Below are 24,459 nucleotides of genomic sequence, written 5' to 3'. Positions count from 1 at the left end.
TTGGAAAGTTTAGTAGTAAGGGCATTTTGGTCATTTAGGGGTAAAATGAATTAAAATACAAAATTAAAAGCCAATTTTGCTCATCTTCAACCCCATGGCCGAATATAGCAAGGAGAAACCATGGCTAGGGTTTTTCAAGCTTCCAAGCTCGATTGTAAGTTCGTTCTAGCCTCGTTTTTAATGATTTTTACGTTTTTGGAGTCCCGGTAGCTCGATTAAGCTTATGCTAGCAATTTTTCAACCTAGGGTTCATATTTGGAAAAATACCCATAGGTGAAATTTGTGTATTTTGGTGTTTTATGATAGAATATGAGGTTTTAAATTATGTTAGACAACTTGTGCTACTCGGTTTTAAGCGAAAACTAGCAAAAGGGCTTAATCGGTAAAAATACCTAATAGTCATAAGTACATGTTAGAGGGAGAATTTGATGTTGCCATAGAAGGGAAAAATGATCAGCATGTCATAAAATATAAGAAAATAGGCTGAAGTTTAATTTACGAGCTTTGGGGTAAAAGTGTAAATATGCAAAAGTTTAGGGGCAAAATTGTAATTTTTCCAAAATATGATTTTGGGTCAATTTGAATAATGTGAGTCCTAATTAGACTATATTTTAAATGATAGAGCAAGGAAAACTAAAATTCAGGCTAAAATGGGGAAAATACCACGTTGTGGACGAAATGGTAAAAGTAGCCATTTTCGCATACGAGGTAAGTTCATTTGTAAATGTTGGTAACATAGTTATTATTTTAAATGTTTTAATGTTATTTAAATGATATGATAATTATTATGAAATATTATACTTGTGATAATTGTTTGATAATATGTCAAATTATGTGATATACTTGGAAAATGTGAAATACTACCGAGTATCGGTATCGGCATTCCGTAGAAGATGGTTGAGACACATGATTGGGAAAAAGGTCCCGTTGAACCTTAGCAATGGATTAGGATACAAGTGACATGTCACTGGGATATTTGGGCATCCGAACTCGTTGAGTTGAGTCCGAGTTCACTTATGGATGCGAATGTCCAAACTCATTGAGTTGAGTCTGAGTTCGAGAGATGTAACTAGGCATCCGAGCTCGTTGAGTTGAGTCCGAGTTCACTTATGGCTGCAAACGCTCGAGCTCATTGAGTTGAGTCCGAGTTCACTTATGGGCGGGTTACATGGTAGCTTGGCTACATATGTGGCACTTATGTGCAAACTTTCCATGTATCCGAATTATATTCCGATGTGTTCAACGGGTAAAGTTCAACTCAAATGGAGGAATACTCAAGATGAAAAGGACGTATTGGTAAGTGTTGTGAAATGGATACTTTGAACAGGTATGTACTTAACCCTCGGGTTGAATACTCGATATAACAACAATATGGTAAGATGATAAATGAAAATGTGATATGAATGTCTTGGTGATGATTATGCAAATGACGTTTTATGTTTGCTTATATGGTTATGTTACTTGCTATTTGCAGGTGAACTTATTAAGCATTTATGCTTACTCCCTCCTTTTCATTCCTTGTAGTTTTGACAAGCCAGCTCAGAAATCAAGAACGGTCGGAGGCTCGCTCACACTATCTGTATACCATCTTGGCATAATGGCTTTTATATTTTGAGTATGGCATGTATAGCATTATAATCATTTTGTATATATGGTCTTATGATATGGTTATTGAGTGGTATGGAAATGCTTGGTAATGATTAGCCATTGGAATGGCTAATCATGATCATATTTGGTGTTATGTATGTCAAATTGCTAGCTAATCCATGGAAACCATGAAATAGGTAAAATTTACCATAAAATAGATTCAGACAGCAGTAGTGACGTGAATTTGAAAAATCACTAAAAATAGTAGAAATGGAATTAAATAATGAATAAGTTATTTAATCGAAGCTTGATGAGTCTATTTGCATATGAAAGAAGAGAAATAGGTATATGAGCTATATTTTATGAGATGTTTAAATTTTTGTGAAACAGGGCCAGAGCGATTTCTGGATCCCCTGTTCTGAATTTGGAAATTCACCATAAATTTTACAAAGATAATTAGAAGTCATGCTTTATATGTACAGATTACTTATTGAGTCTAGTTTTATTAGAGACAAACGACATAGTTATTGAAGCTCTGTACAGGAAGATATCAGTTTTGTAACACACAGAGGTCAGAGTAGTCGAACCCTGAAACAGGGGAGACTTTAACTAATAAACTGTACTAATTGGCTTGACCAAAAATTCTAGAAAAAAATTAATAGATAAATATATGTGTCTAGTTTCATGAAAAATTTACGGAATTGGATTTCGAGTTTCGGAACTCGAGATATGATTTTTAAAGCGACTGTGACGCAGTTAGCCAACGTGTTTGGAAATTTTAAAATGAATTGTATGAGCTGTTTAAGTAATGAATTAAGTCCGTTAACACCTCGTGTTCGACTCCAAAATGGTCTCGGGTCTGGGGCGTTACATTTAGTGGTATCAGAGCAGGTTTAGTCGGTTCTCGGACTAGCCTAGCATGTGTAAAAGTTTAGCTATACATGCCACTGATCTGTGATAGTGCGATGTCTTCCGACGCGTATGAGTACCGTCTTATTTAGACAGGGTACTCTCCAACCGAGCTGCACTGACCATGTTCAATGTTATGCGAAGGTATTTGAGTAAGGTTATGATTATGATAAGTCTCAGTTCAGAAAAGTATGAATAAAAGTTTATGATACATATGTGATAATATGTGAGATGAAAGTTCATGTTGTGATAAATATCCATATTTGCTTAATGCTCATACGATGTAGTGTATGTGGCTTACTTGATAAGATGAATGGAATAAATAGAAAGTAGTAGAGGTATGAATAAAGGTCATAATATCATAATACGAATGAAAATGTCCTTGTCTTGATTGGATGTTGAATGTTGATGAATGTTAATGATATACAATTTTTTATGAGATAAAGGATTATAATGAAATGAACTTATCTATGTTAAATTGTTGGACTGAATTATATGATTGTAATGATATGTACACGATGATGCACGAAATGAAAGTTGTGATGTGATGCAAATATCTATGTTTGTTTGGCCTTATATGATGTTATGAGCATGAATTAATTTAATTAAATGAATGGATAAGTAAAGCTATCTAGAAAACATAGAATGTATGCATAAGTATATTGTCTAAATGGACAATAGGAAAATTTGTGTAAGCCAACATGAATGTTGCATTGCCTAAATGAATGACATGATTTTGATGATGTTGCTATGATGATGGGAGTTATGTCATATGTGTATGTATAAGAAAGTCGAGTCAGAGGTCCTACAACCCCTCCCCCTTACCAAAGTGGTACTTATAATGGAATTTCATGAGATTTGTATTAAATAAGTTTCCGGTTGAGAACCCAAAGAGTTCAGTGATAGAATAATTATAAGTATGATCAGAGATTGAAAATGAGCTGATAAGTAAAGTCAGAGCCAGTAAAGTATCGGATTGACATAAAGATTATTGGAGTTATGCACTGTCCCAGTTAGAAAAGGAATTCTCTTTGGTAAATCGAATTACTCAAGTGCAAGTTCGAGAAAAGTGTAAATCAAAATTTATTCAGAACTGGCCTTCTTTAGTGAATGGTTTAATATGAAATTTGTGACGGCAGAACTAGTTGGGGAAATGATAATTGAAATGTGAACTATCTGAGTGTGACAGTTATGACTGGACAGATTTAGCAGTCTCTTTTGAGATGTTCTATGTGTTTACCCGTTCTCAGAAATATTTCTATGGCTATTGATCTTCTGAAGAAATTCTTGTTATATGGGAATGTCTTCTAATTCTGGTGTTGGATGTAAGCATTGGTAGTCTGACTGGTTTATAATTCATATTGCTGTATTTTATCGGGTATTCTATTTCATTTTGTCTGATAAGAATTGATGAGAGAATACGTATGATATTATGATTTTGTTTCTTCTACTTGATGCTTCATCTGATATATATGTATGAGAACATATATTGATCTTGTTATATTTGATTTCAGTAGGATTAAATGATGTTTTCTTCTGGACTTTCTTTCTTTGAAGAATTATCGGGGTATTCTGTATTTTCTCTATGAGTTTGGTTTTCGATTCTCCGGATAGTATCGTATCTTGGGTTTCTTTATTCTGGATTTCTCTATCTTGGATTTCTTTATTCAGTTTCCTTGTTATCTTTGTTCCATAATTTGTCAATTATGACTCGTGTTCGAAGTGCGCTCTTCAGCTCGTGATAATCATGTCAAATATGACTATACTTCTAATTTGATCTTGGTAATGTGGTTATTTTAGTATTAGGATTTTTTCTAATTTCTACGTAAGGATTTGACATCAGTAAAGGCATAGGTGATAAAAGCACGCGTTTCAGTCGGTATGGTGAATTATTTATTTGAAAGATTTCATGTGACAATTATGTCAGGATTATTTTTCCCAAGTCTGATAATAGAATTTCATTTTGTACGGATAAAAGAGTAAATAGTTTGAACGAGAAGTGTATATTTATTAGAAAGAGTTGGATATTAGTTAAAGTCACTACGAATGATAAGGTTTTCGTCTTGTGAAAGCTGAAAAGTTTATTACATGTTGACAGAGCTCGGATAGATGAGAATATTGGTAACCGAAGCGTCTGAACTAGACTAGTCTACATTGAGTAAAGACTTTCGGACTTTCAGTAATGTACTGTTGTATGAATTGTGATGTGTTTCAAGACAGTGAGGTAATGTGATAGTTTAGAGCTTTCGATGTTACATAAAATCGGAGTTGTTAAATGGGTTAAAGCTGAGCATTGGAATCTATCAAAATTATCCTTGTCAGTGTTGATATTGGGATGGAAATGAGAAGGATTATTCTTGAGGCCATATCAGAATTAATTCCATGGCGGAAAGAGGAAAATGTGATGTATCCTATTGTTAAATGTTTGGCGAGATCTATAAATCAATCTGTATTGAATGAATTCCTACTCATCAGATTCATGGAATTTTAGGTCTCTTTGATTGTTGGATTTCTTAGAATTCCGGTCTCCATTAATCAAGTTAATATCCGAGTTTTATGTCATGATATCATGGGAAACTGAGAAGGGTTGAAAATTTAAGAACAGTTGAGAGTTGAGATTGTAAGCTTTCAGATCATATGAGAAATTAAAGAGATGTATTGGAGGTACAGTCTAAGTGAAAGTTCTTTGGCACCGAATATGAGATTAAAAGTGAAGACCACTTTTTTGGTAAGATTTTCGGGGACGAAAATCCCTAAAGGGGGGGAGAGTTGTATATCCTGATTTTGGGCCTAGTCGGAACAGTGGTTTCGTGACCACAAAATCTGAGATAGAAATAATTATTTTATGATTATTTTGAGGTCTATGATATGATTGCATGATTGTGTGAAAATTTTGTGAAGAAATTTTATACATAAAGTGCTTAAATTGAAATTAGGGACTAAATCGAATAATTTGTAAAACTTGCATTCTAGAAGTTTCTAGTATGAAATTGTTTTGAAATATTAATTAGGAGGTCTTAAATAGAAATTTTACCAATTTCTAAGTCTATGCACAAAAATTGGACATGGATGGAATTTTTGGAAAGTTTAGTAGTAAGGGCATTTTGGTCATTTAGGGGTAAAATGAATTAAAATACAAAATTAAAAGCCAATTTTGCTCATCTTCAACCCCATGGCCGAATATAGCAAGGAGAAACCATGGCTAGGGTTTTTCAAGCTTCCAAGCTCGATTGTAAGTCTGTTCTAGCCTCGTTTTAATGATTTTTACGTTTTTGGAGTTCCGGTAGCTCGATTAAGCTTATGCTAGCAATTATTCAACCTAGGGTTCATATTTGGAAAAATACCCATAGGTGAAATTTGTGTATTTTGGTGTTTTATGATAGAATATGAGGTTTTAAATTATGTTAGACAACTTGTGCTACTCAGTTTTAAGCGAAAACTAGCAAAAAGGGCTTAATCGGTAAAAATACCTAATAGTCATAAGTACATGTTAGAGCGAGAATTTGATGTTGCCATAAGGGAAAAATGATCAGCATGTCATAAAACATAAGAAAATAGGCTGAAGTTTAATTTACGAGCATTGGGGTAAAGGTGTAAATATGCAAAAGTTTAGGGGCAAAATTGTAATTTTCCAAAATATGATTTTGGGTCAATTTGAATAATGTGAGTCCTAATTAGACTATATTTTAAATGATAGAGCAAGGAAAACTAAAATTCGGGCTAAAATGGGGAAAATACCAAGTTGTGGATGAAATGGTAAAAGTAGCCATTTTCGCATACGAGGTAAGTTCATATGTAAATGTTGGTAACATAGTTATTATTTTAAATGTTTTAATGTTATTTAAATGATATGATAATTATTATGAAATATTATACTTGTGATAATTGTGTGATAGTATGTCAAATTATGTGATATACTTGGAAAATGTGAAATACTACCGAGTATCGGTATCGGCATTCCTTGAAGATGGTTGAGACACATGATTAGGAAAAAGGTCCCGTTGAACCTTAGGAATGGATTAGGATACAAGTGACATGTCACTGGGATATTTGGGCATCTGAACTCGTTGAGTTGAGTCCGAGTTCACTTATGGATTCGAATGTCCGAACTCGTTGAGTTGAGTCCGAGTTCGAGAGATGTAACTAGGCATTCCAGCTCGTTGAGTTGAGTCCGAGTTCACTTATGGATGCGAACGCCCGAGCTCGTTGAGTTGAGTCCGAGTTCACTTATGGGCGGGTTACATGGTAGCTTGGCTACATATGTGGCACTTATGTGCAAACTTTCTATGTATCCGAATTATATTCCGATGTGTTCAACGGGTAAAGTTCAACTCAAATGGGGGAATACTCAAGATGGAAGGGACATATTGGTAAGTGTTGTGAAATGGATACTTTGAACAGGTATGTACTTAACCCTCGGGTTGAAAACTCGATATAACAACAATATGGTAAGATGATAAATGAAAATGTGATATGAATGTCTTGGTGATGATTATGCAAATGATGTTTTATGTTTGCTTATATGGTTATGTTACTTGCTATTTGCATGTGAACTTATTAAGCATTTATGCTTACTCCCTCCTTTTCTTTCCTTGTAGTTTTGACAAGCCAGGTCGGAAATCGGGAACGGTCGGAGGCTCGCTCACACTATCTGTATACCGTCTTGGCATAATGGCTTGTATATTTTGAGTATGGCATTTATAGCATTATAATCATTTTGTATATATGGTCTTATGATATGGTTATTGAGTGGTATGGAAATGCTTGGTAATGATTAGCCATTGGAATGGCTAATCATGATCATATTTGGTGTTATGTATGTCAAATTGCAGCTAATCCATGGAAACCATGAAATAGGTAAAATTTACCATAAAATAGATTCAGATAGCAGTAGTGACGTGAATTTGAAAAATCACTAAAAATAGTAAAAATGGAATTAAATAATGAATAAGTTATGGAATCGAAGCTTGATGAGTCTATTTTCATATGAAAGAAGAGCAACAGGTATATGAGCTATATTTTATGGGATGTTTAAATTTTTGTGAAACAGGGCTAGAGCGATTTCTGGATCCCCTGTTTTGAATTTGGAAATTCACCATAAACTTTACAAAGATAATTAGAAGTCATGCTTTATATGTACAGATTAATTATTGAGTCTAGTTTTATTAGAGACAAACTACATAGTTATTGAAGCTTTGTACAGGAAGATAACTGATCCGTAACACACAGAGGTCAGAGTAGTCAAACCCTAAAACAGGGGAGACTTTAACTAATAAACTGTACTAATTGGCCCGACCAAATATTCTAGAAAAAAATTAATAGATATATATATATGAGTCTAGTTTCATGAAAAATTTACGGAATTGGATTTCGAGTTTCGGAACTCGAGATATGATTTTTAAAGCGACTGTGATGCAATTAGCTAGCTTGTCTGGAAATTTTAAAATTAATTGTATGAGTTGTTTAAGTAATGAATTAAGTCCGTTAACACCTCGTGTTCGACTCCGGCAACGGTCTCGGGTACGGGGCGTTACAAAGTGAAATGAATAAATTGTCTAATTCATAGTGGATAACAAGTGAAGTCTAGGTGGATTTTTCCTTAGGTATTGTCCAAATCATTCAGTTTTTCCAAAAGTTATTTCCCCAATTCACTTTCTGTGCATTCTTAGTTTAGTAATTAATTTAGATAAAACAAATCCCTTTATTATTTCGGCTAGATAATGAAAAGAAAATTAATACTAGAACTTTTAGTTCCTTTAGGTTCGACATTCTGGTCTTGCCATAAGCTATACTACTGTTCAATAGGTGCGCTTGCCTTTGTCGTGATAATAGTTAGTATTCAAGGACGGTCATTCATAAATTATAAAACTTATCACGATTTACATCAATCAATTTTTTACTCTATGTGCAATGAATACTCAGTTGGCTCTATCTGATGACGGATCGATTGTAGCTGAGTTGAAAGTGAGACCGTTATTTATACAGTAAATTTGCGAAGCTCAAAAAGTTGATAATGAATTGTTAGCAAAACGAGTTTAATGTAATTTGAATCCTAATTCAGAGTTTCAAGTTGATTCAGATGACTATTTAAGATTCAGAGGCTGAATATGTATTCCGTGAAATTCAGAGTTGATTCAGATGATTTTGGATGGAGCTCATAGTAGTTGTTTATCTGTTCATCCTGGAAGTAAGAAAATGTATAACGACTTGAAAACATTATTGGTGGCATGGCATGAAATGTCATATCTCAGAATTTGTTTCTAAATGTTTGATTTTTCAGGAAGTTAAAGTTGAGCATCAAGTGTCATCTAGCTTATTGCAGTCGATTATGATTCCCGAGTGGAAATGAGATAGAGTGACTATGGATTTTATTTCGGGTTTACCCTTATCTCCGAGTAAGAAAGATTCCATTTGGGTTGTTGTTTATCGATTGACGAAATTAGCTCATTTCATTTCGGTACAAATGAATTATTCGCTCGATAAGTTAACTAAGTTGTATATTTATGAGGTTGTAAGATTACACGGAGTACCTATTTCTATTGTTTCAGATAGATCCAAGGTTTACATCAAGATTTTGGAAGAAACTGTAAGATGCACTGGGTAAAAAGCTACATTTTAGTACCACATTTCACCTGCAAATGAATGGTCAATCCGAGCTAGTTATTCAGATACTCAAACATATGCTGAGATGTTGTATTCTTGAGTTAGAAGGTACGTGGGAAAAGTACTTGTCATTGATTGAATTCGCGTAAAATAATAGCTTTCAATCAAGCATTAAAATGGCATCTTATGAAGCTTTACATGGTCAAAAGTGTCAAACACCATTGTACTAGACCAAATGAAACGAGAATAAGATTCACGGGGTTGATTTGATCAGAGAGATTGAAGAGAAAGTAAAAGTAATCCGTGATAGTCTAAAAGCAACTTCGGATCGTCAAAAATCGTATGCAAATTTAAAAAGAAAAGGTATTGAGTTTCAGATCGGAGATAAAGTATTTTTGAAAGTTTTTTCATGGAAGAAAATACTTTGATTTGGTCGTAAAGGCAAATTAAGTCTGCGATTCATCGGACCATATGAAATCATCGAGCAAGTTAGACCAGTTGCTTATCAGCTAGCATTATCGTCTGAGTTAGAAAAGATACATAATGTATTTCATGTGTTGGTGCTTCGACGATACAGATTCGATCCGTCTCATGTTATTTCCCCGATCGAAGTTAAAATTCAATCAGATTTATCGTACAATGAAGAACCGATCTAAATTTTAGTTCGTGAGATCAAAGAACTGAGAAACAAGAAAGTTGCATTAGTGAAAGTATTGTGCCATCAACACGGGGTTGAAGAATCTACATGGGAAGCCAAGGTTGCTATGAGAAAGCAATATTCAAACCTATTCACTAGTAAGATTTTCAGGGACAAAAATCCCTAAGGGGGAAGAGTTATAACAGCCCGATTTTAGCTAAATCAGAATAGTGTTTTTGGAACCACAAATCTGAGGTCATAAAATTATTTTAATATTATTTTTGGTGTTTACAGCATGTGAATATATATGTGTAAAAATTTCGTGAGCTAATTTTATCATTTAATAGCTCAATTTGAGAAAAAATGACTTAATCGCGTAAAATGCAAAAGTTGCATTCTACAAGTTAAACGTGTCTATTTGCTATGAGGCATTAAATGAAAGATCCTTATGTTGATATTAGACCATTTTTTATGATAATGGGCATTTATGGACATCCATTATAAGTTTTTAATGTTTATTAATTAAGGTTAAAATTGTAATTTGGTTAATAAGGTTATAATAAATAGAAAAAGTTATAATATGCCTAAATTATCATCATCTTCACCGAAATTAAAAGAGAAAGAAGGAAAACATGAAGCTTTAGGGTTCGGCCATATTGAAGCTTAATTGAAGGTCCATTTTTGTTCCGTTTTTGATGATTTCTATGTTTTTGTGATTGTTGATTAGTAATCTTGCTAGCCCGTACCTTAATTTCTGAAATTGTTGATGAATTCGTGAGTTTCCATTGATGAATGCTTGAGTGTTTGAATGTTTGATGATGGAAAATGAGTATTTTTTGATAGATTATCATGTTTGGTAAAGTGATTTTTGGTGAAACTGCATAAAACGGGTTAATTTTTAAGAAATGTGAAAGTTTAGGGCCAAAGTGTAAAAAATGCTCAAATATATGTTTGTGGATGAAATTTAATGAATTAAGGAATAAAAGAGTTAATTTTGAATTTATACAGATCCTGAAAGAAAGAAATTGCATTTAGATCGAGGGAAATTGAAAGTTATTGAGTAATCGATCCGATTCGTTTATTCCGACTACAAGGTAAGTTCATATGCAAATAAATGTCTTTGAATTAAATTATAAATGTTCTGTTATCATTGAATGGCTATGAATGTCGAACGAGTAAATACGAGCATGAATCAATGAAGTATCTGAAAGTCTCGTACTAACCTTAAGAATAGTATAGGATACGAATGTCATGACATTAGGTTATTGAGATGTGATTACATGTAAGACCATATCTGGGACATTGGCATTGTATTACGATTTCGTGTAGGACCATGTCTGGGACATTGGCATCGTTAATTGATTTCTTGTAAGACCCTGTCTAGGACTGTGGCATCAATATGTAATAACATGTAAGACCATATCTGGGATGTGGCATTGTACGAGCTTATGTGATTTTCGAGTATCCTTAATGATTCCGAATGGTTCAACGGGCAAAGTCAACTTGAGAAAAAAATATGTCGATGAGTTAATTGACTCAGGTACGTATGAAATTCATACAAATATTGAAAAAGGGAAATATTTGATGAACTTGATTAAGACATTGAATATATGTTCAATGGAAAGGTTTGTGAATTTGAATGGTATTAGTTATGTTAAACTTATTTGAATTGAAATGAAAATATTCATGTGATAGCTTTGTTTGTATATGGCTTACTAAGCTTTTAAAGCTTACTTTATGTGTTCTTTCCATGTTTTATAGATTATTGAAGCTAGCTCGGACTTGAGAATCATCGGGAAAACAACATCACACTATTAATCATCTCGTTGGTACTTTTGAAGCTTTGTATAGATGGTATATGGCATGTATAGGCTAGTATCTTCATGGTATATTTCGAGACTTGATTTTAGCCAAGAGATTTGGCTTGTAAGTTGGCTTAATTTATGTGTTTAATAAGTTATTTATGTGATGTATATAATGCATTAAATGTTGGCTTAATTTGGTATGTTTGCCATAGTTCCTGATTTAGCTAAATGGTTGTTCTTTTGATTAGTTATTAATTTTTGTACTAATGCTTGAAATTTGGCATATTTTGGCTTGACTCTGAGATGATAAATTGGTATATTTTGAGGCATAAAATAGGTGATAAGTTGTTGGGTAAATGCATCTAGAAGTTATGCAAGTTTGATGATTTGTGGCATAGTGAAATGGTATGTTTTGGTTGTGGAATTGAGTAATAGAAATGGTTGATGATAGATGGCATGATTTGTGAGTGAATTAGCATGTTTTGGCTACTTATATATGAGTTGTAATGATACCATTTTGATGACTAGGTGTGTATGAGAAAAGGGTGGCAATTTGGCTTTGCAAATTTTCTATTTGTGTCCACACAGGCAGAGACACGGGCGTGTGTCTCAGCCGTGCGCGACACACGGTCATACGGCCATGAGTCCCTTGGGGTACCATTCGAATTAAAGTTAGTATACCCTACAGTTTTGACATGACCTAGACACACGGGCGTGTCTATTGGCCATGTGTGGCACACGGGCTGGCACTTAGGCGTGTGGTCGGCCGTGTGACCCAAGTCAGTAACCCCCTTAAATTTCACACGGCCTAGCACACGGGTGTGTCCTTGGCCATGTGGTACAAGTCAGTATGCATGCCCTATTTTCACACAGCTTGTGACACGGGCTTGTCTGGTGGTCATGTGAGACACATGGCCTGTTCACATGGGCGTGTGACCTTGAAATCAAAGAAAATTTTCTAAGTTTCCTAAAGTTTGTAAATGTTATCGATTTATTCCTGAACCACTTCTAAACATGTTTTAAGGTCTCGTAGGACCTTAGAAGGGACAATATGATTGAGATGAATGTATTTTGTTATTGATATTCATAAATTTTTGTGAATGATATGTATTGACTTGTAATGCCTTGTAACCATATTTCGGCGACGGATATGGGCTAGGGGTGTTACAAAGATGGCCTTATATTTAATGATTTAAATATTTATAAACCAAGGTTAATTTAGTAATTTATGAATTAAGTATAATAAACCAAAACAAATTTTAAAATGGTTTTCACCTTCTTTAATTTACAACCGAAATAAAAGAAAGAAAAGAGGGTTGAGAGCATTTTAGGGTTCGGCCCTTATTGACCTTGATTAAGGTATGTTCTTTGCTCATTTTTAATGATTTTTACATTTTTTGATATCGTTGCTTTGTGTTCTAGCTAGCCCATGCTTTAATTTTTGAATTTGTTAATGAATTTTTGAAGTGCCATTGATGAATGCTTGAGCTTTTGAATGTTTTATGATGAAAAATGAATATTTCTTGATAGTTACACAAGTTTTGTTAAGTGATCTTAGTTAAAAATGCATTTTAGGGATTTAACTATGAAAAGTGTAAATTGGGTGGATAAAATGTGAAATAAATGAAAGTTTTGGGTTGCTAGGGACTTATATGAAATTCGGCCAACATGAATCTTGTTGAATTGTGTGAATTTTGTGTATTTTTGAAATAGAGACTAAATTTTAAAAATGTGGATGTTTAGGGGTTAAAGTGTAAAATGCCCAAATATGTGTTTGTGGATTGAATTGAATGATTTGATGAATCAATAAGTTAGTTTTGAATGTATATAGATCAAGCACGAAAGAAATAGGAATTAGATCGGGGAAATTCAAAGGTTATCAATAGTCGATCCAGTCTGTTTCTCCCAAATATAATGTAAGTTCATATGCAAATAAATAGCTTTAAATTGAATTATATATGTTTAATTGTCATTGAATTGCTATGAATGTTAAGTGATCAAATACGAGAAAGAATCGACAGGGTTACAATATACGAAAGTCTCGTACGAACCTGAGGAATAGTATAGAATACAAATGTCGTGACATTAGGATTAACGAGATGTGTTTATGTGTAAGACCATGTCTGGTGTAACACGCCGAACCCGTATCCATCGCCAGATTAGGGTTAAGAGGCATTACTGAACAAAACACAGTTTGGCACAGTCATTTATCACTTTTCGTGTATCAATATTCAAGTTACAAATCATACTTTGAAATTTAATCAATCAATACTCTTAACCTATTTAAAAGTTAGAACCAAACTGTCATACATCAATAAAATATTGCATGCTTTACAAACCCATTGTTTGAACCTATTTACTATCATATTCATACAATTCGAATATTTATAATATATTCAAGCTTATAACAATACATCATATATACTAAGCTTATGTCAAATTATCCATTGCATACATTTATTTCATATCAAACTTCTAGCCATACTATTTTATAAACTATGCACATATGCATAGTAAGTCATATCAATCCATGTATTTAACTAAATATCAAATATATCATTTTATAAGATATATACATGCGCATAACACTCTAAAACAAAAGCCATTTCTAAATACAAATACCAAATCATGGTTAACCTAATTCATTAACTAATTTATAAAGATAGTAATTCATATGTTATGCATATGTGTACATTTACTTAAGTTAAACTTTTCACAAACTTTATTAGGCATACAACAATAAAGCATAATCAAGCTTCGTTATAAACCAAATACATTTGTAAACATTACCAACCTATGTGCATTACACCATAGCCACGTTAAAAAAGTTTTGAACATAAACAAAAATTTTAAGTATACCAATTCAAATGCTAAATATCATGCCCCAAAATACATAAACACAACAAATCAATTATCCCTATATTCGGTCATTAAATTAGCCTCAAAAGATCAAACCAAACCATTTAAAAACATGTACATTAATTACCATTTCAAACTGTACCTAAATAACCAATTCACCATCAATGATATATTCATCTTTCTATCTTTTTACCTATTTATTCATGCCAAATCATGTCATCATATAACACAAAATAACCACATATCATACTTCCAAAATATACTACGTATAGGACCGAAAATGCTTATGCATCATTTATCACCTTCAAGCCAATTCACTAGACAAATTGTACATCCACAATAAGTCAATAAATAACCACACCAAATACCAATTTCACAATTTAGAGCAAATTCATCATATAGCTTATAGATACATGCACCACAATTCAAAGACACATCCATCTACCACAAAAATTATACCATAAAACACATTTTCAAATGAGCTAATTTCATGGTCGATTATTCATCATACTTTTTATTACTCATTGTCAAATCATAAAACCAAACACTTTAAGCATATAAACCATGAAACAAAGCATACCTCTAAAATAAGTATAAGTCATAACCACATACACACAAGCCATAATATTGTAATCAAGCCATTTTCGCATGGCTACATAAATATACAAATTCAAAATCAAACATATTTAAACTAGCCTATACATGCGTTATGTTCAAATTTTTGAACTTTAAAAGTACGAAATGATAGTCGATAGTGTGATGATAATCCTTGACAATCCCTGAGCATGTCACTAACTTCCAAAATCTATAAAACACCAAAAAAACACACAAAGTAAGCTTGGAAAGCTTAGTAAGCCATAAGCAAATAAATCATGAAAAGAACATCTGCATTATAAATTCAACTTGGCCAAATACGATCAATCTCATATACATATATATAATCACCCTTTTATCGTACATAATTCATATTATCACCTCAAGTACTACACTTACCTTACTTTCATGAACATTTAATTTCACATGTACCTAAACCATTTAGCTCAAATTCACATTCGATATTGACTTGACATTGCCCGTTGAACCATTTGGAATTGACAAGGATAAACAGAAATCATATAAGCTCATACAATGCCATATCCCAGATATAGTCTTACATGCTATCACATATCGATGCCACTGCCCTAGACAAGGTCTTACACATTTTCCCACTTTGATGCCAATGTCCCAAACATGGTCTTACATGAACACACATCGGAAGTCCTAATGTCATGACATACGTATTTGATAAACCGTAATTTATACATATTTTTACCCCATTTTAAAGCATTTTATGGATGATTTTCCATTAGAATTGGTGAATTTGATGCTCCTAATACTTTAATTTCGTGTTTTATACTTAGAAGAGCATAGGAGAGCGAAAGGAACGAGAAACTGGCCAAAAACGGAGAAAATGGGCCAAAGTATGAACTCAACATGGCCTAGACTTCCTTACATGGGCATCCCACACACCCGTGCCATTCTAACAAGCTCGAGCACTGCCTAAAGTAATCGCACACGGGCGTGTCCCTGCCGAGCCCAAGTTGAGTTCAATTCAGAAAAGGCTAATTTTGAGGGCTCATAGGCATTCCAAAGCCTATAAATACACCCTAAAAGAGGAGAAAAATGGGACACATAGAATAGGGAGCAAGGAATTACTCCAAGGAAGTTGATTGATTCATTTCAAAAGTCGGATTCATCATCAAGACTGAAGATCTCTCCTCAATTCCCCTTTAGGAGTTTTGGGTTTTCTTTATGTTTTGTATTCTTTATTATTCTGAGATGTTTTCTTATTTAGTTATGAACTAAATCCCCTAAATACCTAAGGGGAATGAAACCTAAGAGGAATCTTGTTATTATTTTCTAAATTGTATGATAAATATTTAACTAGTTCTTAATTTTGTGTTCTTAATTATTGTTTTGATACCTCAGGATATTGATTCAAGAAGCTCTTATTTAGAGGACGAATAGACCTTGTCTAAGAGTACATTTATCATAATTAAGCGGAGTTGATTGCGCGCCTAGACATAGGGTGACAAGATTTTGCCAGATTAGGTTGAAACCTAATAAGGGGATCCATAGATGGAGTTAATGCAACCCTAGAGTGTTAATTAGAGAAAAGTCTCGGTTATTCAATCTCGGGATTAGATGTATTAGTCTTGAATAGGAATAATAACATAACTTAAGGATCTCTACGGAACAAATTAAAGAATAAATCATCTGATTCGGAGCTAGAATAACAAGTACAGTCTAGGTGGATTTTTCCTTAGGTATTGTCTTCATTCAATCGATTTTTCCAAAAGCGATTCTCCAATTCCATTCTATGTGCGTTCTTAGTTTAGATAATTAGTTAATTAAGACAAAAACCTCTTTATTCTTAGGCTCGATAATAAAAAGACAGTCATTACTATTACTTTTAGTTCCTTTGGGTTCGACAATCCGATCTTACTAAAACTATACTACTGTTCGATAGGAACACTTGCCTACATCGCGAAAATAGTTAGTTTCAAGTATGATTAATTATAAATATTTAAAACATATCACAAAATAAAGCGATCAAGTTTTCTGCGCCGTTGCTGGGGAACTAAGATATTAGGAATGCTCAATTTTTTTTTACTTTATCCATTTATTTTTATTTCAATTTAATTTTATATTATTATTATTACTAACTTATTTACTTTTTCGTTCTTTTGGCAGGTTTTTGTAGTTTATGACTAGAAGAAACCTATCAGGGCCACTACTTTTTGATGAAGGAATCGATCGCACAGTTCGTAGAAACCAAAGAGAAATAAGGCGAAGCTTAAGATACACAGAGAACAAGCAAGAAGATGATACTCAACCCCCAACTGAAGAGATGGCTGAAAACCATGGCAATCAACTACCTCCTGCAACCTGCTCCACGCACTATGTATGATTATGCTAAACCTTCTTTAACAGGAACTGAATCAAGCATAGTTAGACTTGCTGTAGTTGCAAATACTTTTGAATTAAAATCTAACACTATTCAAATGATACAACAATTTGTTCAGTTTGATGGTTTGCAGGATGAGGATCCCAATGCCCATTTAGCCAACTTCTTAGAACTATGCGATACATTTAAAATTAATGTCATTTCTGCTGATGCCATTCGTATTTGGTTGTTTCCCTTTTCATCGAGGAACAAAGCTAAACAGTGGTTGAACTCATTACCACGAGGGTTAATTACTACTTGGGAACAAATGACTGAAAAGTTTTTACTAAAATATTTTTCGCAGGCTAAAATGGCTAAATTACGTAATGATATCTCTTATTTTGTATAGATGGATTTAGAAACACTCTACGATGCATGGGAGAGATACAAGGGCCTTTTGAGAAGATGCCCCCACCATGGGTTATCGCTTTGGCTCCAAGTACAAACATTTCGCAATGGTCTAAATCCTTTGACTAGACAAATGGTTGACGTAGCTGCTGGCGGAACCATCAACAATAAAACACCGGAAGATGCCTATGAGTTTATAGAGGAGATGCCATTGAATAACTATCATTTGCAAGTCATGAGACAAAGCTAATGAAAACAGCCAGCATTTACAATGTCGATTCGGTCACCATGCTCTCTAATCAGGTAGAACTCTTAAATAAAATGATTGATGGTTTTCTTAACCAGTCAAAAAACCAACCCTATGGCCAGAACATGGATAACGAGCAATTAAACTATATGGGTAATAATCCTCGACCTCAAAACAATCCATATAGTAACACTTATAATGCAGGTTGGAGGAACCACCCCAATTTCTCGTGGGGTGGTCAAGGAAATCAAAGACCACAACATCCTCTGGGCTACCAACAACCACTCTACCAACAAGAAAAGAAGCCAAACCTTGAAGAGATGCTCTCAACATTTATATCAGTGTCAGAAACCCATTTTCAGAACACCGAGACAGCACTTAAAAATCAACAAGCATCGATCCAAGGGCTCGAAACTCAGATAGGCCAGCTTTCCAAACTAATATCTGAACGACCACAAGGTAGTTTGCCAAGTAATACCGAACCTAACCCAAGGGAACAACTTAACGCAATTAATATTCAAGATATGGAGGAGTCATTGAGCCTAAACCAGAACCGAGGCAAGAAATTATGGTAAGCAAAGGTTAAGGTGAGGTAGATCAACATACAAACAAACCAGTGACTGTCGAATATAAACCTCATGTGCCATAGCCCTACGCAACAAGGAAAGACCGCTCAGATGAACAATTTGGTAAATTCCTTAAACTCTTTAAAAAATTAGATATTAACTTACCATTTATTGAAGCTCTATCACAGATGCCAAACGCAATGAAATTTTTAAATGAACTTTTAGCGACTAAGCGAAAGTTGGACGAGGCGTCATATGTGGAGCTGAACGCAGTTTGCTCGGCCATTCTCCAAAATAAACTACCCAACAAACTAAAAGACCCAGAGAGCTTTACTATTCCTTGCTTAATTGGTAGTTTAGATGTTAATCATGCATTAGCTGATCTAGGGGCTAGTATCAACGTCATGCCTTACAAAATGTTTAAGCAACTAGGTCACGAGAAACCCAAACAGACTAGGATGAGCATTCAATTAGCAGATAAAACTATAATATTCCCTAGAGGTATTATTGAAGATGTGCTAGTTAAAATTGATAAATTTATATTTCTCGTTGACTTTTTTGTTCTAGACATAGAAGAGGGATAGCAACACTCCCTTAATTCTAGGAAGGCCCTTTTTAGCAACTACTAAAACCATCATTGAAGTTTGCACAGGTGAACTCACACTCCGGGTGGGAGATGAAACAATCACCCTTCAAGCTCGTAATTCTGGCAACACATCAGGAATTGAAAGTGATCAGTTGAACCATTCTACTAAAACTAACAATATGGTGCAACCTACTTTGCAAAAAATGAGTCTAAAAGAAGCACACAAGTCATTCTTAAGAACTAGTAGAGGACCTGTTCATAAAGATCAAAGATTACAAATCAAGGAACTCGATGAATGGCGGACGCACAAACCAAGAACACCCGGCAAACCGAAACTTCATCAAAACGAGCCCGATACCTCTCCAAATCAACTTAAGACTGGTGATAAGGTCTTTTTAGATGCCGCAGATCCCCACATTGTCACTACCACACCGAATGAGGAAATCCCTCTTACGGTACTCAGTATCTTTCCATAGTCATCCCAAGTTTGAAACTTTTAAGGTAAACAACACCCAATTAAAACCTTATTTTGATGAGATTGATAATAAGAATGAGGAGTATAAACTCCTCAAACCACCATGACCATTCACTGGAGAGGTAAGTCGAGCTTAGACTATAAATAAGCGCTTCTCGGGAGGCAACCCGAGCACTAACAATATTAATTTCTTTAAATTTTGGTATTTAATTCCTAACTTACTAATAGAAATCTTGAATACAGGTGTTTTCACAGAGACATGGCCAAGCACACAGGATTGCTTAAGGTCGTGTGAAAATAGAGCAAAAGATTTCCCCAACACAGGCTACGATTAAAAGCCATGACTGTGCTATATGGCCGTGGTCAAGCCTGCCAAAACAACACAGGTGTGCGACATGCCCGTGTGAAAGAACCGTGGTCGAGCCTGCCAAAACAGAACGGGTGTTTGACATGCCCGTGTGGAACACCCGTGGTCGAACCTGTTAAATTAACACGGGCGTGGGGCTTGCACACACGGGCGTGGGTGAAGCGAATGAAGCTAGACACGGTCGTGCGACACGATCGTGTGAACCTACACGCTCGAGGAACACGGGCGTGTACTAAATGTCAGTCGCGTCCAAAATTGAAATTTACGAATCACACGGCTGAAATTGGGGAACACGGGCGTGTGACATGGCCGTGTGCCCCAAAATCTATAAATATCCTACACTATTCACTTTCTTCCCCATTCAAAAACCCTAACCCCAGCCACTGCAACTCCACACGGCCTTCCTGCCACGCCCGAGCACCGCCTCCAACTTTGTTTTTAACGCTCAATCTCTCTCCCTTAGCATTTGTTTACTCCTTTCGCTTCTATTTCACTTATTACTAATGCTTATTATTAGCATAATCTTCATTGCTTTCGAACTATTTTTCATTTTGCTATGATTTTATCATTTAGTTTGCATTCTTAGGTTAGTTATTATACATTGCGTGTTAAATCAAGTTATTAGGGAAACCTCATGCCCATGACTTTACCATGCTCATTATCATGATATTTCCATGCCAATGTCTATCATTCAATTTGCATTTTTCAATCATGTTGTTAGAAAAGCCTCATCTTTGTTCCTACACATGCCATTACTATGCCCATTTTCATACAATGATAAGGTCACGAAATTATTATATTAGTTATGTTTGGTTGTGCCTAAAATTCTGCTTTTTATTTGAAACTTGTATTCCCTTTACTTTGACCACTCATCAAGATGACTTGATGATTCTAAACGCCGGTACCATGTCATCTTCACGTAGTAAAAAGGCCACCATACCTGCCTCGAAGAAGAGGAAGGGAGCGTCATCTTCCGGGGGTCCAACCACGAAAATTCGTCACCCTCTCCTACAGTTCTCCCGAGGGCCCCGAGAAGAGGTTTTCTAAATACTTCGGGCCTGACCGTTAATTGTGGTTTGTTGCATCGACTGGGCTACCGTAGAACAAGTTCAGAAGAATGATGCGATTCAGGCCCTCCTAACCACTGACCTTTGGGAGCAGTTCTTTGGGATTATCGAGCTGACGTATCTCGAGCTCACGATGGAACTATGCTCAACATTCCATCTTCAGACCGTAATGACAAATTATGATGATCCCGGCACGGTCTAGTTTCGCTAGGTGGGTTAGTCCGCCAGCTAAGCATCCTAGAGGAGAAAAGGAGGACACCCAGAATAGGGAGTAAGGAACTACTCCAAGAAAGCTGATTGATTCATCTCAAAAGCCAAATTCATCATCAAGACTGAAGATTTCTCCTTAATTCCCCTTCTGGAGTTTTGGGTTTTCTTTATGTTTTGTATTCTTTATTATTCTGAGATGCTTTCTTATTTAATTATGAACTAAATCCCGTAAATACCTAAGGGGAATGAAACCTAAGATGAATCTTGTTATTATTTTCTGAATTGTATGATAAATATTTAACTTGTTCTTAATTATGTGTTTTTAATTCTTGTTTTGATATCCCAATATACTGATTAAAGATAAGCTCTTATTCAGAGGGAGGAATAGACCCTATCTAAGAGTACATTTATCATAATTAAGCGGAGTTGATTACGCGCCTAGACATAGGGTGACAAGATTTTGTCAGATTAGGGTTATACCTAGTAAGGGGATCTATAGTTCGAGTTAATGCAACCCTAGACTGTTAATTAGAGAAAAGTCTCAGTTATTCAATCTAGGGATTAGACGTTATTAGTCTTGAATACGGATAATAACATAACTTAGGGATCTCTACGGAATAAGTTAAATGAATATATCGTCTGATTCGGAGCTATAATAACAAGTACAGTCTAGGTGGATTTTTCGTTAGGTATTGTCTTAATTCAATCGATTTTTCCAAAAGTAATTCTCCAATTCCGTTCTCTGTGCGTTCTTAGTTTAGATAATTATTTAATTAAGACAAAAACCTCTTTATTCATAGGCTAGATAATAAAAAGACAGTCATTACTAGTACTTTTAGTTCCTTTGGGTTCGACAATCCGGTCTTACTAGAACTATACTACTGTTCGATAGGTACACTTGCGATAATAGTTAGTTTCAAGAACGATTAATTATAAATATTTAAAACCTATCTGAAAATACTATTCTTATGGTTCGTATGGGGCTTTCGGACGTCGTAATTCAATCAATTCAAACTCGTAACAAGTTATAACGCCCCAATTTTTGGGTTTTCTGTGTTTCTGTGATTTTTAAAATTTGTGTGTGTTCTGGTTGGTTAAAATATATATTTTAGTAGGTTAGTGGGCTTTTGGAAGGCCCAAACTTAAGTTAAATACATGGTAGTCTTCAGAATTTTTAATTTCATGAACAGGTGATGCAATTGGCGTTTGGGCTTTTAAGAGTAATGGGGTAAAAGATGACACAAAAAGGAGAGTGGTGTAGTGGCAAGGTGGCGCCACTTAGGGGACAAGGAAGTGACGCCATAAAGGAAGTAAGGGGTCCAAGGTTCAAGTCTTGGCTCTTGCAATATATTTTGGTTTTTCTTTTCAATAATTCTGGAAGCAAGTAAGTGCGCTTTAAAGTTTAATGTGTTGGATTTATGACACAAATGAATTGATGGCCTAGTGGTGGCGGCGTGAGTTGGCATGTGAGAGGACTTTGGTTCGAATCCCTTGGCACACAAAGGTTGATTATTTTGCTATGTTGGGATGGCAAGAGTTGGTGTTGGTTTTAAACTCTGGTGATGGAGGGATCCAACATCGGGAAGCTAACATAAGAGTAGATGGAAAGTTGGCTTTAAATAGAGCAAACCATAGGGAGAGTAGGCATACCTTTCTTGGCTGATCCTTTTCGCTTTGTGACGTGTTTGTTTGGGTTGGCCGTCAGCTAAGAGTGTTTGGAGTGCGGATTAACTGCAGTCTTCTAACAGGATTATCGCGTAGGAGATATCGTAATCAATCGTCATCAACCAGGTGTGTAAATGACACCCTCTCTTAGACTGAATCGGTAAAAGCCGAAATACTGAAACGTTGGTATTTTGTGAACTCGCGAGCGTGCGAGCGCTCGTGAGACAGTTGTTAATGAATATTGTGCATTTGGATGATTAGAGTGCAGAGTGTGCATTTTCGTGCACAACGGTATTTTTGGGCTTAATGGGCTGAAAATGGGCTAATGGGCCAACAGGCCCATTTTGGTAAAAAGACGAGGTAATTACTTCTGACTACTTGGTAAATGTTAGAATGAGCATGAAACCTTAGCAATAGGTTATAAGTACTAAAATACCCTTATGCATGCAAAATTACAATTTTACCCCTAGGGTTATTTTTTCTGAAAAGCAGTGAGGACGTAGACCACAGTTTCCGAGAGGACGTGGGCAAGGCAGTGGTGGTAATGGAAACAGTCGAGGAAGAGGAGTGCCTGGCAAGGGTGCTGGATTTGCTGAGGCTCGTCAGCCGGCGTTGGTGTATGCAGCTCGACTTCGAGAGGAGGGTGATGCACCTGACATCATAACTGGCATGTTTCTAATTTCCAGTATGCCATACACTGTGTTGATAGATGTTGGATCTACCCATTCATATGTTGTATGTGCTATATCTGGGTCGCTGGGCGTGCGCTCTGAGGAGACCGTGAGTGGGGTATCTGTACTAAGTCCTTTGGGTCACTCAGTTAGTGTAGATAAAATGTATAGAGATATGCCTATAGAAACTCAAGGAAAAGTTTTCTCTGGAGATCTGATGGAGCTAGATTTCGGAGAATTTGATCTCATTTTAGGAATGGATTGGCTTGTTAAGCATAGGGCTACTCTGGATTGTGCTACTAAGTGAATAATGTTAAAGACCACAAAGGATAAGGAGGTTTTGGTGATAGGCGACCGTAGGGATTATCTGTCTAATGTGGTGTCGACATTGAAAGCTGAAAAGTGGATTCGAAAAGAATGTGAGGCTTATTTGGAATTTATAAGCCAATTGAAAACTGAGGATCTGACAATGGATAAAATTAGAACCGTCAAGGATTTTCAAGATGTTTTTCCAGAGGAGCTTTCGGGTTTGCCCTCAAACCAAGAGGATGAGTTTGGAATCGACACCGGTGTCCATTGCACCTTATAGGATAGCACCGAAGGACTTGGTGGAGTTGAAAGCCCAACTTGAAGAGTTATTGGATAGAGGCTTCATTAGACCAAGTGTGTCTCTGTGGGGAGCACCAGTGTTGTTCGTAAAGAAGAAAGATGGGTCAATGCGGATGTGCATCGATTATCGGCAGTTGAACAAACTGATGATTAAGAACAAGTGCCCACTGTCGAGAATCGATGATTCATTTGACCAACTTAGAGGAGCTTCAGTATTTTCCAAGATTGACCTTCGATCTGGGTATCATCAGTTGAGGGTTAA

General features: G+C 35.4%; 1 non-coding gene across 1 annotated transcript; it reads right to left on the bottom strand.

The window, feature by feature from the left end:
* Positions 1 to 17,702: 17,702 nt before the first annotated feature.
* LOC121209019 (small nucleolar RNA R71) lies at positions 17,703 to 17,809 on the bottom strand. Its single transcript, XR_005904137.1, has one exon. It is a non-coding gene; the product is annotated as a small nucleolar RNA R71 (small nucleolar RNA).
* Positions 17,810 to 24,459: the final 6,650 nt, after the last annotated feature.

The sequence above is a fragment of the Gossypium hirsutum genome, chromosome A10 (assembly GCF_007990345.1).
Source record: "Gossypium hirsutum isolate 1008001.06 chromosome A10, Gossypium_hirsutum_v2.1, whole genome shotgun sequence".
Taxonomy (NCBI): Eukaryota; Viridiplantae; Streptophyta; class Magnoliopsida; order Malvales; family Malvaceae; genus Gossypium; species Gossypium hirsutum.
Note: the sequence above shows the minus strand (reverse complement) of the source record. Positions and strands in the feature narration are given on the sequence as shown.